Source organism: Thermobia domestica, chromosome 1 (assembly GCF_964235325.1).
Source record: "Thermobia domestica chromosome 1, izTheDome1.hap1.1, whole genome shotgun sequence".
Classification (NCBI taxonomy): Eukaryota; Metazoa; Arthropoda; class Insecta; order Zygentoma; family Lepismatidae; genus Thermobia; species Thermobia domestica.
The window spans coordinates 250,017,552-250,036,953 of NC_137454.1; the positions used below are offsets into that span (position 1 = coordinate 250,017,552).

At 33.7% G+C, this 19,402-nt stretch overlaps 1 protein-coding gene across 2 annotated transcripts in view; it reads right to left on the reverse strand.

Moving 5' to 3' along the window:
- LOC145695006 (uncharacterized) overlaps nt 1-19,402 on the reverse strand; it is a 1,107,003-nt gene that overhangs the window by 707,449 nt on the left and 380,152 nt on the right. The gene's annotated exons all lie outside the window — the stretch shown is intronic.

The window sequence follows — 19,402 nt, forward strand, 5'->3', positions numbered from 1 at the left end:
TGAAAGTCGGCATGCTCGCATGCGGCTTGATTGGAAAGCGTGCAAGCTGGATTCCAGTAACGAAGTTACTTGGGGGTCAACCTTGCATTCAGTGTTCCATTCATGCTTGGCGCTAGCGTTTTACGCTGGCGGCAAGTCAATAGCCAATGAACGGACAGTGATGCTATGACGCTCTGCGAAGGATCTAAAGTATGTCTTGCAAACACAACAAAAGGCAGATTGTATGAAAGCACGCGTTGAAAGCGCAAGCGTAGAAAGCCAAACGCGAAGCACGCGCCAACTGGCCAAAAGCTTTCTTGCTACTCGGGGAGATTGTAGATAAATGGAAGCCCTAAGTAGCCTCTAAAGATTTATTTTACATATTTCAAAATAACGGAAACAACAAACGTGAATATCAAAATTTGAGCTTTGTAACGGCTCAATACAGAATACGAAGATTTTTAATAATCTATTGACCAAACACTTTACGAAGAAAAAGTGATACCAACCAACACATCCACTCAAGTAAAAATATAGTTGTGCGGTATACCTATTACAATTCTGTCTGCGGTTTCTACACATATTGCAGTGACTACGAATGTTTTATGCCTAAACAGAACTTAATCAAAGCTAATCTTCAATAGCTGCGGAAACTAACAATTTTCAGATAAATAAATTGGTGTTGCACAGAAAATATGGTATCGTGTGATATATTTCTTAAGTGTAGCTACAGAAATATAAGTAAAGGAAAATACAAGGATCATACACGAGAAAGAAAACCGATTTCTCATTACAGGGGTAACAGAGAACTTTCGTCAACACTGCTTATCCAGGGTCGGACTAAGAAACTGTCGGGGGCGTAGGCCTTAAATCATTAGGAGGGCGCACTGCCTCTAACTTGGAGACATTTATTACAAATGCGTATTCTAAGTAGATTAACTGGTTGATCAACAGTAGTATATAAAGTCCTAATACAGAAATAGCCTCACAGACCATTTAAACGCTCAAAATGTAAGTTTCAAAACCACATAGTTTTATTCCGTTACACTCAACAAAACATATACAGCAAACATAAAGTGAGGATCTTGGAGGTCAAGGGGGATAACTGACTTTTGAAATAAAGTTTATTTATGCCCAGGAAATAAATTCATCACAATGAAATATTTAAACTGGGCGGTGAGAAACGAAGCAATCCACTCATCGGTAGAACCTCGAGTAGATTGCGATATGGTTCACCTTCTAGTTTGCATATTGTGCCGCGGAGAGTCCTTTTCTGAACATAAATAAACCTTATTGGAAAAGTCATGTATATACAACTTAGATCCCTTGTATTCTGGGGCTCTCTCAACTGAGCTGTTTGAAATCAGACAACTAAATGCATCGTCAAGCTATCAGCAACCACAAGTGAACTAGTAAGTTTTTCATGATTTCTGATAAATTAGCATTTTTGGAAACAGTGGTAGATAAAATCACATGAAAAGGTGATGAAAAATGTTTTAATCTAGCTTTTTTGTGGTATTTGACATGCTGTTCTTTTCTTTTCTTTTCTTTTAAGATTTTGCACGTAGTTGCTGACAGCTCGAAAATGCAGTTACGGTAGTTCATTTGATTTCAGACACAGGAATACTCATCCCGATAACAGTACTACTAAAACATCGCTATAGAACCAAATATGTAAAAATATACACATTTTGGCCTGGAATCCAAATTAAATAGTTAAATATGATACAATCACAGAGATAGAGTACTCATAGAGATTGGTTATTTTATCTCTGTGGATCCATGTTCAGAAAAACGATCAAGTGGCACTTCACTATGTTCGACCCAAAGCTGTTGCTGGTAGGGGGCGTAAACCATTCATCGAGGAAGGCGTACCGGCCCGTGGGGCAGTGGGCCGGCAGGTCAGTCCAACGCAGTGTTTAACTACGTACCTGTAAATGTTAATGCTCTGCCAGAGACTTGGTATTGTGACTGCTGGGATTGTACTACTGTTGTAAAGGGTTGATTCGTGCAAGAGCAACACATGAGCTAATCAAGTTCCACAAGTTTAGACTGAAATAGTGTGACGTCACATCCTTTTCGTTGCCATGGTGATCGCCATTTTATTTTCTAAACAACAAGTTGCCTAAATAACAAAGCACCTAAATGCAAAGCGAAAACAGAGATGAACTATTTTTAAATTGCAAACATTAGAGTGAATGAAACATTTAAGTTTGTTTTTAAACATTTCAAATCAATGTAACTAAAACACAAAGAGAAAACAAATGTATTCATCTTGTTCGTAATCAGATATTAACCTTAAATAATTCTGTGAAATTTTTGATTCATTAATATAAGTATTACAACATTGCGTACATGAACATGATTAATGTTTAACATTTGTTTAGAATATATAGGTGAACCTTTAATAATTGGAGGTTTGTGGTGGACAGCAATCGTGTCCGTGCGTTTTCTCGGGATACTTCCGTTTGTTCCTACCATATCATTCCACCATTTCTCTAATCATCATTCACTTACGTTAATCCCTTAACCTAACGGGGACAAACGGGGGATGTTAAACTGAAAGAATCCATTTCATTTCAAAAGAAAGAAGTAGTGATCTCAGGTCTAGAAAGCTAGCATAAACGGAAAGGAGAGCCGATCTGCTAACCACACATCATAGAGAGGAATGAGTGCCACAAACTGGCTATGCTCCAAGAGTTTAGTTTAACTAAACCAAACCTACCCTAACTTACTAGAGACATGTTGCACTAATATGCATGCGGAAGTTTGGATATTTTTAACATAAATACTTAGGCTAACCAATATAAATTAATTTTCCTGTCCTTCGAACATCTTGAATTTTTTACTTTCTATTTTCCGAAGTATTCGTGACCTAGTTCCAAAATCTTTTTTATTTGTTAGGTCATTACGATCATATGCATTCTGCCAACACTCATTGGCAGGTCATTTGCTGCAAAATGAAAAGCTACTTTGTACAACGGTCTTCAGCTAATCTCTTCGTCTTCAGGTAGCAATTTTCTGTTTAAATACCCTCCATCAATTACAGTATCTTTTGCTCCTCCCCATTTTTCCTTCCACAGTACATATACACAGTACACTTTCAGTTTAGTCCTAGTCAGTTTCTCTTCCTCTTCTTTGCGGCGGCTCAGAGGTAGAATCCTGATGCATGGTTCACCTCTGATGCATGGATCCCTGGCTCGCGCCAGTTGGGCTTTGTGGTGGACAAACACCGTGTGTGTGGATTTTCTCGGATCTCCCATTTCCTCTCTCTTTCTTCATTCCACCATTTTCATTCATTTCACAGCATCACCGTCTCTTTTAGCCTACACAGTATAATTGTGGAACGCAAAACTCAAATATTTCATTTCATTTTTCAAATATTTCATTTGATTTTCTTTCTCTTCTTAATTACATCTAAAATTGTTTTATTACTCATTGCTATTCCCAACACTTTGGCATTCGTTTTCTGTTCGACCCATCTAATTCTTTCCATTCTTCTCCACACATACTTTTAAAAAACTTTCAGCCTTTTCTTGTTGTTTTTGTATCTTCTTCTTTCTCTCCTCAACCGTAGGTTGGTGGGCAACATCGAAATTTTAAATCTTTTCTCCTCCTTGAGAGAGCTGTCTTATACTTTCTTCGTAACTACATCTAGATATTTTATCCTTGGTATTCCTCTTCTTGGTTTTCCTTCTGCCTTTTCCTTTATCAACATTGCATAGTATCCATACTTCTTCATGGAGTACACTACTCCACAGAAAACATATTATGAGTCTTTTTCTTAACTCCTTGGTCGAATATCTTCTTTTATGCTACAATGTTCAGCTTAATTTAACTTTCTTTTCAGACGAGGAGATTGTTCATGTGTCGAATAAAATGAATTGATAAAAATGTTGAATTCAGAACGTTTAAACCAAATAACTGGGACAGCTGCAAAGATAAAGTGTAGTAAGCCACTTCAATCGAACATATTTAATAGACTTATTCTCCTTCCAGAAGTATTATAATTGAAAATGTGAACTTGTAAATGTTATACACATTTCCAATTTCAGAATTGAACGAATGAGGAATACCTAATACTATTTATACCTAATGATATTTACTTTCAACAAGACGGGGAATTTTCTCCATTTGTCCTTTAGGTAAACTATTATTATTTGGACGAATAATTTGATGCGAGGAGGATTGGTAGAAGATAACCCATTTTTTTGGTGTAATTAGTGATGTGATACCGACAATGTGGAACATTTCCCGTATCGTTTCCGAGATAAGAAGAATTTTGTCTCATGGATAACATTAGTTACACAGAAGAAATGGATGTGTTCCATTGACCCAACTCAAGAATATGTTCTATTAAAATGATACACCGCACATTAACCTTGCAGTTGTCCCATGTATTTATGTCAAACGGAGTCAAATTCTACAGTTATCCCAATTCACCTTATCGGTACATGAAAACAGCCTTATCTGAATAAGATAAAAATTACAAGACTTAGTGTGAGAAATAAAAAGATTCACATGCAATTTTGCAAGATGATATCCAAATTTCCAATTTTGATGCCCTGTAACTTTTGGTTATGGAGAATGTTAAAACAAAAGTGCATGCTAAACAGTCTTTAAATGTACACTACTTGAAAAAGAAAATTCGTATAGTTATTCAGGACATTCCAAATGAAAATGAACATGCGCTTTTGATATTCGGGAAATAGCTGCAAGAATGTTTGCACATAAATGAAGCATCCAGAATTGGAGTCTACACTCTGTATAATTATTTGTCTTTTTTGCTTTTTGCAACTACGACAGTTTTATAAAATCTTTCCTCTCTAGGATATCCTTCAATAAAACATTGCTACACCTAGAGTCTATAAATAAATTCACCAAAGGATGGCTTATATTTCAAGATTGAGGAGAGAGCATTAAGTTTTGCTCCACAATCAGGAGCAGGGAAACTGAATAATATTTTCGACCCAAACCAGTGTATAATGGGTATTTCTATGGTACAGGCGCACATGGACGTGACAGAGTAAAAAAAAAAAAAAAAAAAAAAAAAAAAAAAAAAAAAGTACCTTTGATAGAGGCGCATATGGACGTGACAGATTAAACAAAGTACCTTTGATATAGGTGCACATGAACGCGACAGAATAAAAAAAAAAAAAGTATTTTTGAAATATTGTTAGAAATACCAATTTCACAGTTTTATTAGTTAACAGTTAACACTCAAATAAAATAATATATTTTTTTAAAAAAAGTATCACATATTTCAACATACCAATTCATTTACTAGAACTGTTACAACAGAGACAAGATAAATGAGAAAAGAAGAGTTAGAATAGATAAGCATATATAGGGTTCAACTGTTGATGATACACTTCTCTCAAAACACAAAGAATGCCGCTCCTCTACAGGGAACTGATAAAAATGACAGTTCAGATTTATTATTCACAACAAAACATATTTGATTTACATAAACCACTAAAATAGCTTACACGATTTATGCTGTTACTCCTTTTATTTTGTTTTTAAATATAATTTTTGTACGTGCTCCGAACACAGATGCTGACAGTTAAGGTCATAGCCCTACTACGTATTTGAAATAATACAAAATTAACTGGAAGTCCTTTTTAAATATATTAACCTTTTAACCCGAGAATTACCATCAACAAAACAAAGGATGTTATTTTTTTACGCAGCTCCATTGTGTTACCTTCAATATAGGTCAATCCGGTTTCTGTGTCCTTAACTTTCGTTGTGAAATACGAGGCATGCTTAATGTGTTACGCAATATTTTGGAGATCCATTCATATGTGTTTGAAATGGATTATGAAAAAATGAAATTAAATCTTTCAGATTGATGTTCCGTGATTATGTGTTTTAGGCGAAGGAAGACGGATGACTAAGGCAAGTGAATAATAATGAATTAATTGATGGAATGAGAATGTGGGAGGAAATGGGAGTACCTCTAAAAACCCACGGACATGATGTTGTCCATCACAAGCTTGCTCGGCCAGGAATCGAACCAGGAACCCCACACACCAGAGGTAAGCGTTCTACCACTGAGCCACTGTGTCCCCCCAGAAATGAATTATCTTTGTCAACTTTATTTTATGTATGTATGTATGTATTAACTTATTTATTTATTGAGTTTTAAAAGATCCCACAGTTAAGTCCTTTAAGAGTCTTCATCCCGGCGAAATTAAAATACCGCTAATTTTACAGTAATTATGTGATATCTTCAAATAGATAAAAGATAATTGAAATATGGAACAAGAGCGCCCTAGACAATATTATTTTGCCGGAGGTACCGTTATCACAAGTCACCTAGTGCCTTTCCGTTTTCAGCTGTTTAGAAACGCGAAAATAAATGCCGATTTTCAAAATGACTTGAAATCGAAAGCAGATAAGTGAGTCGTGATAACGGTATCTCATGTAAAATAATATTGTCTAGGGCGCTCTTGTTCCACATTTCGATTATCTTTTATCTATTTGAAGATATCACGTAATTACTGTAAAATTAGCGGTATTTTAATTTCGCCGGGATGAAGACTCTTAAGCTAAAGGAAGAAAGAAAAGAGATGGATACAGGAACGTTACTGGACAACTCAAATTACTGAGGTGGTGTGTAAGGAATAGCTGAAAACGATAATCTCACCGAAATGACAGGTGCAGTTTAACTAGTTCAGTTACAAATATCAAAAAGCAAGATGCTTCGTTGTTTTAACTACTACTGAGAATGAACTCAGTATCGTTCTGACTTTTACAAACATTCCAAGAAACTACTAAACCCATGTACTGTACCAATGTAACAGATGTGCATTCATATAATTTCAAGAGCATCGCTATCTCGAACTATGCAAAATCATACGAGTAATATCTAAAAGTCGTTTCCTTCTTTCTGTTTAAACAATTTAAAATGGTTCAGGTTACTTTGGAAACAATCTAATATTTCGGAGGTATGGGAAACACCTACTTGGGTAATATTAATCCTTTTGTTTCCATTTTTGTTCTAATGCAGGACATAAACTCCAAAACGCACTCAAAATTTTTGTTGGGAGGAGTCCAATATTACAAGCCACTACACCTATGTAGTGTTGAACTGATATTATTCTGCACCGAAAAGACAATAAGTAATTGTAAAATACTTTCACCTATATTTTCAGAAAAAATAATAGAAGTAGATTGCTTTCATAAGAGGAAGAATATAAATGAAATGTAAGATAAAATTTTCATGCTACATCAATCATTTCCCGGTTAAACAAGTATAGTTTTATTTGAGAAAGTGTAGAAATATATGTTGAATTAGGAAGGTTGGGGGACCCGATAGACACCAGTGGGGTTGCCTCTGTTTGGCAGTTTTGTGTTAATATTGCATCATTATCACTTATTCGTGGCATGGACAAAGACTCTCGCTACTAATGTCCCCATTAAACACCAAAATCAAATCCAATTAACACTTATGTCAGACTATGCCTTACAGAATACTACACTAAACTTGTCCGTTATTTATTTATTCCAATGGTTCTTTTAAGCTAAATAGTGTGAAGTATCCTCAGGGTAGAGTACCATATAAGAGAGTTGAGAACACAGGACGTTTTCAGATTACAAACAAGATTTATAATAGAATAGCGAGGAAATATAATTTATACAACTAAACTTTCACAATGTAATTACGGCAATATTAAGCTTCCTTCTTTCTTCCAGCCTCTCGCGAGGATCATTCTTCATAGCAGTAGACCATTAATCTATAGATCACCTTTGTGAACTTGTAGCTTGATCTAGATTTATTATATTATTTTCTTCTCGTTTTTGGATCCAAAACATGAATTTACGACACTTTTAAGAAGCCGAGGTTCCACTGATGTTGGAACCCGAAATCACACACCCACATACACACTTAAGAATGCATGCTAACCACACAGCTACTCAATCGGGAAGTTCTCTTCTTTCCAATGTAAGAGATTTTCCTTAATATCCAAGATACATTTATACTTGCATATCAAAGAATGATGGCTAAATGGTAAGTATTCTCGCCTTCAGTCAGGAGACCAAGGTAATGTTCCCGATGGAGTATAAGTGTTCGGACTCTACTTTAGACCGTAGGCTCATGTCTCATATAGCTGCAGTGCTGAAATGAGACACTAAAGTGTAAACATAAACAACGCGAAGGATGATGCAGCAATTACAAGTTTACGTTGTATGCTTCTCTAATTCTGACTAATTCGAGTTGAATAAGGGACTTCACTACACTGTCCATAGCATTGTATTATTATTTCATTATTATTGAAAATGAATCAGTACAAACATTAAACATGATGACTATTTCATACTTGATAAACACTGTTAGGTGCCTTACAATTATTATAATTAGAAGCATTATTATAATAATTGTTTTAAAGACTATTGAACGTTAAACATTGAAGCAAACATTTGGGTTTAAAATTGGTGATGACACTCGTTCATTTATGCCAAATTTATTTATCTGTAGAGAATAAGTTACTAACACAGTATCCTTCATCTTGTTCCACCCTTTACTATTACCTTTCAATTATTCAATGAAATTCAAAAGTTATAGATAGCACAATGAAGACCTTTGACCTATCTTAGAAATATAGAAGTTATACAAAAAGAGCATATTGCTGAAAGTGGGAATTGAACAATTACCTGGGTTTTTATCCAAGGCAAAACATTTTTTTCGAGGATTGAATCTATGACCACGTGTACAGACAACATCATGCATTAATCAGTTAATCATAAAGGAACACCCAGCTACTCAAATGCCGAATAATGAAAAATTATGATTTGTAACTTAACACCGGGTAACTGGAGCAGCAGGTGTGGCGGACATAATGGAGCTTACGAAATACTTTTTTTTTTTTTTTTTTAATTTCATAGATCTACGTATCATTAATCACATAATACGCGTGCATAATACTGTATTTCAATATTTATTTCCCCTGAAAAAAGTAAGAATGAAGGCAAAGTATTCGCACTACTTTAACGAGAACGATTCTTACAATTTTGTTTTAATTTCAAAATAATTAATGTATAATTAATAACCTACAATGCTGCATTATTTGCTTCTCTTCGGAAACCCTGTAAACTGAACGTAAACCAAACGTTAACAATGTAGTACTTACATACTGCTTGTACTTCTATATTAGATAGGGTCATCTCATGCTCTATGAAGTACTCACCTACAAAAGAAAACAAATAAATAAAATTAGCATATGCATGTAAACGTTGATTAAACAAATAAAAAGATGCCATATAGTTCGTAACATAGAACTTTCTGAAGTATTATTTATTAAACATAAATTGGCAAAATAAATACATAATAGAATTTGTGTTTATTACATAAATATTTGTTTAATGCGTAGTTTGTTAAATAGAAATTTGATATTAAACGTATTATTTATGAGTAAATAAAATTAAACTTTTGATTTTCCATTCATATAATTATTATTTTATATAAACTGACGTTTCAAAGGCGAATTGCTGCATTTAGGAACATAACTTTTAATAGTAACATTGTTAGAGTTATATTTTTCGTATAATAATTAAATCATTGATGCAACGATAAGTTTTATCTAACTTTAAAATATAAACTATCTATTTATTGTAATAAAATCTTCTGAATTTCACTCTATGTCCAACCTCCCTCCCTATTCAAGGTGTTATAACTTTATTTTGGTTTCCTCTCTTATTAGCCTATGTACATCAAAGATTCTGCTATGACTGGCATATTTTAATACAGAAGTTTCTCTTTCAGTGATTCTTTAACTAATCCAGACTTTTTTTTTTTTTTTGGGCTGATTTAGTGGGATATAAGTTTCTCTCACCTAGTTCCAAATATACTTCTCGTTTGTCCAATGTAGTATATATAAGGCTATATTCACATATGATTGAATAAAATATCTGCGATAAAAAAACATGGTGGAGGGTAGCGTTTGCTTGATAGCTTTCAGAAATTCTCATTACACCTCTTCAAGTACAAAATTCTGTATTTGTAAAGTACTAGATCCTGTTCTTAAGCTCTCTAAATGTAATATAGTATTCCATTAAAGACACGAGAATGCACATTAAGACAATAAATAAACAAATAAATAAAATAAAATGAGATAAAAGGAAGCAACTTTTGAAACGACACTGAACACAGAAAAGTATGTAGAACATATGGAAGAAAAGATTAAACAGTACTATTCTAATGGGCACGTACTTTTCTAATTGTGAGTTCAGGGTCTTTGCTCCCTGGTACTATCTTTTTCTTTGTTCAAAAAAGTAGTTTTGCTTGAAAATACGACATTCGAAGATACTGACATGTTTCACTTTGTTTCTGCATTCGCCATATTCTACGCTCACAATTCTTTTTTTAAAAGTCGAAATTACATGCTTCAAATTTCAACTATTTATGTCCAGTATTTCGGAACAACCACGGTTATACCTATATATATAAAGAAATTACTTTCCGCCTCTCTCTTTGAGTAAAATTCCAAAATTTCGAGATTGTGAAACTCTGTTAAGTGACGATGACCTATAAACTCACATAAATATGACCTCGATGCACAAAGTAGTGTTATCGTGATGTAGTTTTGAAAAGTTTTTGCATCCCAAATTTTCATTTTTATATAGGAAAAACAAAAATGCGGAAAGAACTTTGCGAGGATAATTTATGATTTCCGTCTTCTTTACTTGAAGTAGTCAAGACGTTATTATAACATTTTAACCCATTGTCCCTTTTTGGGTCATTTATATTTTAATTTTTTATTTTTATGATTAATGATGATGATGAGTATAAGTATCATTGTTGAGTTGGTATAAAAATATTGGATATTGATACGAGGATAAGTCAAAAATTATCCGCAATGTAGCTATAACTTTTGTTACATTGTTGTGTTCATACTGACTTATGTTCTCGTTCATTTTATTGTTATGCTGTTGTGGTCATGCTATGAGAGTTTGATCCTAATTCCTCCACTTATCTTCCTTTTGTTGCAGATATATTATGGCCGCTCTATTAGAAGTTTGCACCAAAAAGGAACAATAAGCAGTGATTCGGTTTTTGTGGTAGGAAGATGTATTAGAAGCCATGACTAATTTCCAGACAATGTGCCACTTCATCAACAGACACTCGTCTATCTAATAGAACCATGTGTGGCCGTAGATGGTTGTTTGGTTCCTTTTTCGTGCATAACAATTGTGCGACCATTTTTGGATTTGCAATCCGTTTGTAGACACTTCGTTACGGTAGGACACTGTTCCCGTATTGTGCCAAAAGTCTTTGATAGATTGTGGCCCCTGATACACCTTCCGACCACACAAACCAGACCACTGCTCGTTATTCCTCTTTGGTGCAAACTTCTAATAGAGCGGCCATGATCTATCTGCAACGAAAGGAAAACAAATGGATGAATTAGGATCAGACTTTCACAACATGACCATAACAGCATAACAATAAAATAAACGAGGAGACAGGTCAGTATGAACAATGTAAGAAACGTTATAGCTTAATTGTGGACAATTTTTGACTTATCCTCGTATAATCAGGAAAGTTATCTAACATTGTTGGTTGCCATTGTTAAGGTTTAGAGTTTATTTATTTCCACATATTTCTCCTGTTATTATCATTCGAATGCATGTGCAATAATATAAAATCATCATAATAGGTATTCTGCCGTAACTGAGAAGCTTCCATACTCCACAATCTTCAGCTAACCTCTTCGTTCTCGCGTATGATTTTTCTGTTTTGATATCGTCCATCAATTGTAGCCTCCGTCCCATTCCTCTCTTTCCTGCTACCATACCCTCTAGCACGTCCCTTTGATAGAGTTTCTTCTTAGCCAATGTCCCATTAGTTTCTCTTTCCCTTTTCTTAAATATCTAAAATCGTTCTTTTCTCCTGCACTATTTCTAATTCCCTCTCATTCGTTCTCCGCTCGACCCAGCTAGTTTTCTCCATTCTTCTCCAGATCCATATTTCGATATCTTCCTGTTGTTTTTAATCACTTTTGTGTAATGTCCAAGTTTCTGTCTCATATACTACTACAATACGCCAGACGAAATATTTCGATTCTTTTTCTCAACTCTATTCAAAAGTCACACAAAACAGACTCTTCTTCCTTCTAAAGCCTTTTTTCACCATTCCTAGCCTTGCTTTTATTTCACGTTCGCACTTCATATCGTCACTAATAATACTCCATAGATATCGAAAACTAGTCACTTGTTTTAATTTCTCCCATCCTAATTCTATATTTGACACCGATCGCTTCGTTCTTACCACCATGGCGTTTGTCTTTCTAACATTTATTTTCTCTCAAATTATTCACATCCCTTTCTCAAGTTTTCTAACATGTTATTGATTGATTTTCTTTTAAGATTTCACAATATGCATCATATTATCTGCAAACCGTATACATCTAACCATTCTACCTCTTACCAAAATGCCATCTTCTCTTTTTCATATTCTCTTCTAGATAGATATTAAATAATATTGGCAAGAGACAGTATTCCTGTCGCATTCTCCTTCCAATAGCACCCTCCTATGTCATTTCCTCGTCTATTCTAACACTTACTTGTTGGTTCATATAAAAGTTTCTTATGAGTCTTCGATCTTTACATTTCAACCCAATCTTCTTTAGAACTCCCAACAGCAATTCCCAATTCACGCAGTCAAAAGACTTTTCTAGATCAATAAATACAACATTCACGTCTTTCCCTTTTTTTCTATAAACCTTCCATTGACTACCTTTAATAATCCAATTGCATGTCATATGTTCTTACCTCTCCTGTACCCAAATTGTTTCTCAATTTTTTCATTTGTTCTTCCATACAACCTTCTGTTCAGTGTTTCAAGCAAAATTCTATAATTCCCACATCTCTTTGGGTTCGATTTCTTAACCATCTTGACCTTATCGTCTTCAGGAAATCTTTTGGCCATTCTCCTGTTTCATATATAGTTTATTGCAGAGTTGGGAGAATTCTTAGTTTTCCTTGTCTCCCATATTCTTAATGAATTCGATTGGTATATTGTGTTAAAAACAAAAATTTTATATATAAAAAAAAGGAATAAATGGATAATTTGTTAAAAAGTGTTGGTGCTTAAGTGTAATTATAAGAAAAAGTCTTAAAAGTGTATTTAAAAAACTATTAATATGTTTTTTTAAATAATAACTTGTCCTAAGGGACAAAGGTAACATAAATTAATAAAACTTTTAACAGTAAAATAAAAAAATATATAGTTTAAGCACTAAATTTTAAACTAAAAATTGATAAATTTTATAATATAATGGGGATTTAGGCTGGCAAAGTGAGAGTGGAAACAGAGGCAACAAAAACATTAAAATCATTATTTTAGCCATGTGCAAAAAAACTAACCCTGGACTTCGGTTGAGAGGGTATCATATGTTCATGTGAGTTTCATTTGCTACCATATGTAAAAATTGGTAAAAAAAAAAAAAAAAAAAGTTTAAGCTTTTTAGTTTTGGTTTCCATGCGTGAATAATTTTGTAGCAAATAACTCAAAAAATATGCATATAGCATCAGTAATATCCTCTTATATACGTTAAAATTTTCTTTGTGCTAATAAAATTGTAATGAAACAATTCAAAATAAAACAAGTTTTTTTTACTTAACTTCTACAATAAATAAATAAATAAATAAATAAAATACAATAAAAACCTACCTCTTATGCTCAGTTCTAACAGCTTGGGATACTGTTTACCAGTGAAATAATATAAGTTGGAAACAACTACCGTACTAAACTGAATATTTTATAAATCATTACGCATAAATAAAAACTAATAAAACCTAATAACTTTTGAACCACCCAACCAATCTCGATCAAATTCTCAACATATATAAGGGTCGGGCCTTGAGTGATTTTTTAACGTTTCAATTTGACGAGCCAACCTAGGGGAGGAGGAGGGGGAGATGAAAAAAATTAAAATGACTGCCTTTGTGATTTCATCACTCTTGAATCATCCGACCGATCTCAATCAAATTTTCAACATACATGAGTTTAGGGACAGGGATTACTTTAGGCTATCCACTTTGACGATGCAACGTAGGGAAGGGGTAGGGGGAGAGAAATTTTAAAATGATAAAAAAAAGACCGATATTAGTGTTGAATCCATAGTTTTCGGGGTCGATGGGGGAAACAGTGACAATTTTAATGTCGTGTACAGCAGCATGGAGGAGGAGGAGGGGGAGCTATATGTACCGTACGGGAGGAGAAGAGGGAGAGAAATTTAAAAATGATCAAAAATGACCAATATTAGTGTTGAATCTATAGTTTTCGGGGTCGAAGAAAAACAGTGACACTTCTGATGCTACTTCTATCCAAGTTCAGTCCTGACAGTTGGGAAGGGGGTGGGTACAACGGAGGGAAGGGGGTAAATATTTAAAAATAATCGAAAATGAATAATATTAGTGTCGAATCCATAGTTTTAGGAGTAGCTGAGATTAACAGTGACAATTCTGATGCCGTGTGCCACAGCACGGAGGAGAGGGAGGGGAGCTATATATAATAATAATCGAAAATAACCAATATTAGTGCCTAATCCATAGCTTTCTGGATCATTCAGATGAACAGTGACATTTCCGATTCAGTTTAAATCCAAAATCATCCCCGCCACTAGGAGTATCTATCTATCTATCTATCTATCTATCTATCTATCTATATATATATATATATATATATATATATATATATATATATATATATATATATATATATATATATATATGATCGAATTTATAGTTTTCTGGGTTGCTTAGACGCAATGATACTTTTGATCCCATTTAAATTCAAAATCAACCCCACAACTTGGGGAAGGGGAGGAAGAGATATTTAAAAATGATCGAAAATGACCAATATTAGTGCTGAATCCACATTTTTGGGGGTTGCTGAGATGAACGGTGACACGTCCGATGCCATAGCCCATAACATGAGGGTGGGGGTATATATATATATATATATATATATAAATGATCGAAAATGACCAATATTAGTGTCGAATCCGTGTTTTTCGTGGTCGCCGAGATGATCAATGATCTTTCCGATGTTGTTTAAATCGATGCCATTAAAAACGAAAACAGCATATTTCACGGGTACTAAACACATGAGATACGGATTTGTGCATTTAAATGTTCATTTCAACCCAGCGAAGCGGGTAATATATGCTAGTACTAAACTAAATAATTTATTAATCATTTTTATTAATCAATATTATCTATCCTGGCTGCCTTTCCATCTCGTATGTAGCTTTTTGAAACTCATCCGAAGAATACTAAACCATCCTCTCGTACTTCATTTTCTACTTCAACATATAGGCCACACGGTCTCTCTCTACTCTCATATATTATTTCAACATATTATTTCCACCTTCCTAAGACTTCATTTCTTTCGCTGCCTACCTTCACATTCTTATTTTCTACTGCCATCGTAATGACCCTTGTTTCTTCCGAAGTTCCATAGATTTCACCTCCTTGTACTTTTTTTCATATTTGCTAACTCTTTCTAATTCTTACATTCTAATGTCCTTGCATTTTCCTTTGTAGAACTTGCTCTTGCTGTGTCTGTCTCCCTTCGTAACTCATTGTTTAACTTCCTGTACATCTTTCTGCCCTGTACTGTATCAACTTGTTTCCACGCCCTCCTTTCCCTTATTTTCAGTAACATCTGTTCTGTAACACGTCTCTTCTTCTCTGTTTTGTATCCACAGTAACCTACCACATCTTCTGCAGCTTCCTGTATGCAAAGTTTAATATGCTTCCGCCATCTGTTACTACCTGCACATATCCTTTTTCGTTTGGATAATTTTCTTCAAATTTTTCAATAAAATGATTCCATTGTTTTTCAGCTTTTCAATATTCAAGATCTTGTTGCCTAGTTTCTTCTACCTACATTTTTCAGTCAAATATTTACTTCGGTCACCACAAGGTAATGATCAGAGAAAACATCAGGCCGAGAAAGAGTATTCGCGTTGTTCAAGCTATTCCGATACCTGTCTCGAATAATAATGTAGTCTATTCGATATTTTCGGCCGTCTGTTGAGGATTTCCATGTATCTTTTTCTCTTGTGCTAATTGAACCAATTTTTTTTCAATTACCAGTGAATTCTATCTACAGAAATTGACCAATTCTTCTCACTTTTCATTTCTTTCGCCTATACCATACTTGTTTGTGACACCACCTTTTTCTTTTTCTCCTACAAATGCATTCAAATATCCTATTATAATTTAAATTTTGTAAGAGTACAGTGAATGGGAGCACGTTTGAAATGGGGGCTAGCAATCGACACGTTAGTGTAAAAGACAGTAACTTCATTCACTTATGTTGTGGGTCCAGGTAAATGGCAACGTTGCATTTTCATTTAACATAGGGTGTATAAAGAGTGCACACGGCCCGTCCGATTTTTTTTCTTTAATCCTTCGCTTTAGATTGAAAACATCATATTTGGAGAAGGAATTTTGCATTTTGTTGTAACTCTGATAATAACAGTTACCTTGCCAGGGGACTTTTGAGACACCCTGTATAGATTTGATATCAAAGGTTTCGGTTCAATTGATGAAATAGCTAAATCGAAGAATGTGAGTGAATATGTAAAGTTTAATAATAATAATAATAATAATAATAATAATAATAATAATAATAATAATAATAATAATAATAATAATAATAATAATAATAATAATAATAATAATAATAATAATAATAATAATAATAATAAAAGACAGTCTCGAGTGCGTACGTTGAAGTGATTTGACCTCAGAAAGACTGAAATGTGAGACAACTATCGACTGCCTATTCCAGATTTTAATTCGAGCAAAACAACAGTGCTGGAAATATATTTTAGAGAGGCTATTAGCCTTTATCAGTTTCGCAAATTTTAGTTAATTAACCCAAAAATCCAACCTACTTTTTTTTTTTTTTTTTTTTACCTTAGGGTTGATTAAAAACTACGTACTAGTCAACTTTGGTGACATTTATCGATAAACAAGAGACGAACGGTGTTGGCAGAGAAAAATGAAAAACACAAAAAAAGACGGAAAGAAAGAAATGTTTCACGCGATCCGAAAACTTATTACCTATCGGTGGGATTAATATTAGCTTTGTTGTTTCAGATCGGAACTTGTATCATCTGAAGACTCCCCCTATTCCCCCTCTCGAGCCCCCGCTGTATCGAATGAGGTGCGATGTTGTCAAGGCAACCGAGGATTGTGGGTTGGGGGAGACAAGGATCAGATGGTGGAAGACGGTGAAGAACGATGGAAGTTTTGAAAGTGTTTGGTGTTGGTGATGGTGGTGGGGTATATGTGGAGATTAAGTTGCGGATACAACATTTGGTGGTAACGGTGCTGCTAGTCACACTCTATACTACAAATCGGAGTCAAAAATCAGTGAATCGAATCACTTTTGCCCCGTTTCTTTCTGAGTGTGATTGAGTCTGTTATTTTGAAAAGTGATTTTCAGTTCGTCACGATATGAGCAGAATCGATTCCCAATAACAATTCTAATACAAAAAGTATACACTTGCATATACCATTAGAATCAGTTCTATTTTTAAAACATTGATTTGCTATTCAAAGAACAAGAAAATATTTCCAGGTTAATTTTGAGTATTTTGACGAGAATTTTTGTTCTATATTGATTTAATATCAAGAATCTGACTTGTTGGCATCATAAAACGTCAGAGTACCTTCTATTGGGGAAATATTAACAAACGAAAGCAAGTGAATAACTGTGAGTGAATAAGTGGAATAAAGATAAATATATTTATGTCACTAATTTTTAAAAAAATCACCATTTTAATAATTAAAAAATAGACTATTTTCTTTGAGTTATGTTAAGAACACGACATACCATAATTCAAAATCAAGTAATTAAAATTAAAAATTTTTTAAATATATATATTTAACATTTTAGGTTAGTGTATATTATTTATAATCAGTTAAATATTTTTTTCTTATACGAACACAATTTATAAAACATAAACCAACTTAACTCTTATAAAACTTTCGATGAGTTAAACAAGTATATATATATACACAATTTTAAGCTATTACGTCAAACTCGTAAGAAAAAAAACAAAATATATACGCTCTAATCAAAATAGTTTCTATCATATCTAAAATAACATTCTATCTAAAATAATATCAAACTAAACAACAAAAGTTTCTTATCAAAAAGCATAAATAAATAATCACATCAACAATCATCTTAGAAGGTTCTAACACATAGATCTAAATCTAAAGATTTTAGTCAATATATAATAATTAAAATAAATAAATAAATATTTCCACCTAGTGAGTAATCAGTTTAAAATCGTAGGTTTGCATCAATTTCAAAATAGACTATTCTGTATTTTAAAAATGTTTTACAATGTTAGATTTTACCCTACCAAGCGATTATACACCTTGTAACGTAGATATTTGTCAATTTCCAAAATAATAGTGAGTTACTTAAATACAAATTTCATTATCTCTAATAAAAAATTGTACCATATAAACTATTTTTCTATAATACTATAAATATATTTATACTTTTATAGAATCATGTTAAATAGTTGGGTCAGAGTATCCTTCATATTAGTTCTCAATCTATTTCTTTATTCTAACTTTACGGTATATAAGTTTTATAATTTGCTATATGTTCTTTTGAAGCACAGAAAAAAAAAAACTAGCCACCTTATTCTTGCTCTACCTCCTTAATATCCATACTTAGCTACTAGAGAGATACAAAAGGACAGGAACTTGTCTTCAGGCAGAACACTCATATAAGACAAGGCAACACTATACCAGATTATAGCAGTTTTCAAATAATCTGATGCGATCAACTGACAACTAAGACTGTGCAATATCCGGTTCAGGGTATCGAAAACCGATATAGACAAAATATCAAAACTTGTTCAACATATTGAAATATCGAAAAATCCAGGAAATATCCATCAATAAATTTTTTTCGATATTTGAAAATATCGATCGATGTACTGTATTGAAATATCTCAAACCCTATTGACAACGCTGCTGATTTCTCAACTCCACTGTTGTGACTTCTGAATCTCACACAACTTTCTATGTCATACTATGGGCTCCTCTAGCTAATGCCACTCACTGACAGTGATTTTTGATCTTCGCTTGTATGGAAAGGAGAGGTTGTGAAAGATCGGACTTGTTATTAAGTGAGATCAGTACCGGGAACCAAGGTGTTGTATTCCCACCAGTCAGAACCTGTAATCTTACACATCTCAGTCAAGCGCTCTAGCCATGAATTTATGGGAGCCCTCAACCTCAAATATCAATTAAGCGTGAATTAAATCTGACCTCACAACGAGGACAAATCTTACAATCATCTTTTCCAGCAGTGGCAATTTTAAGGAAGAAAAGTAAAAACTGAAGTATGAGTGAGAACGCATAAAATTTCGAT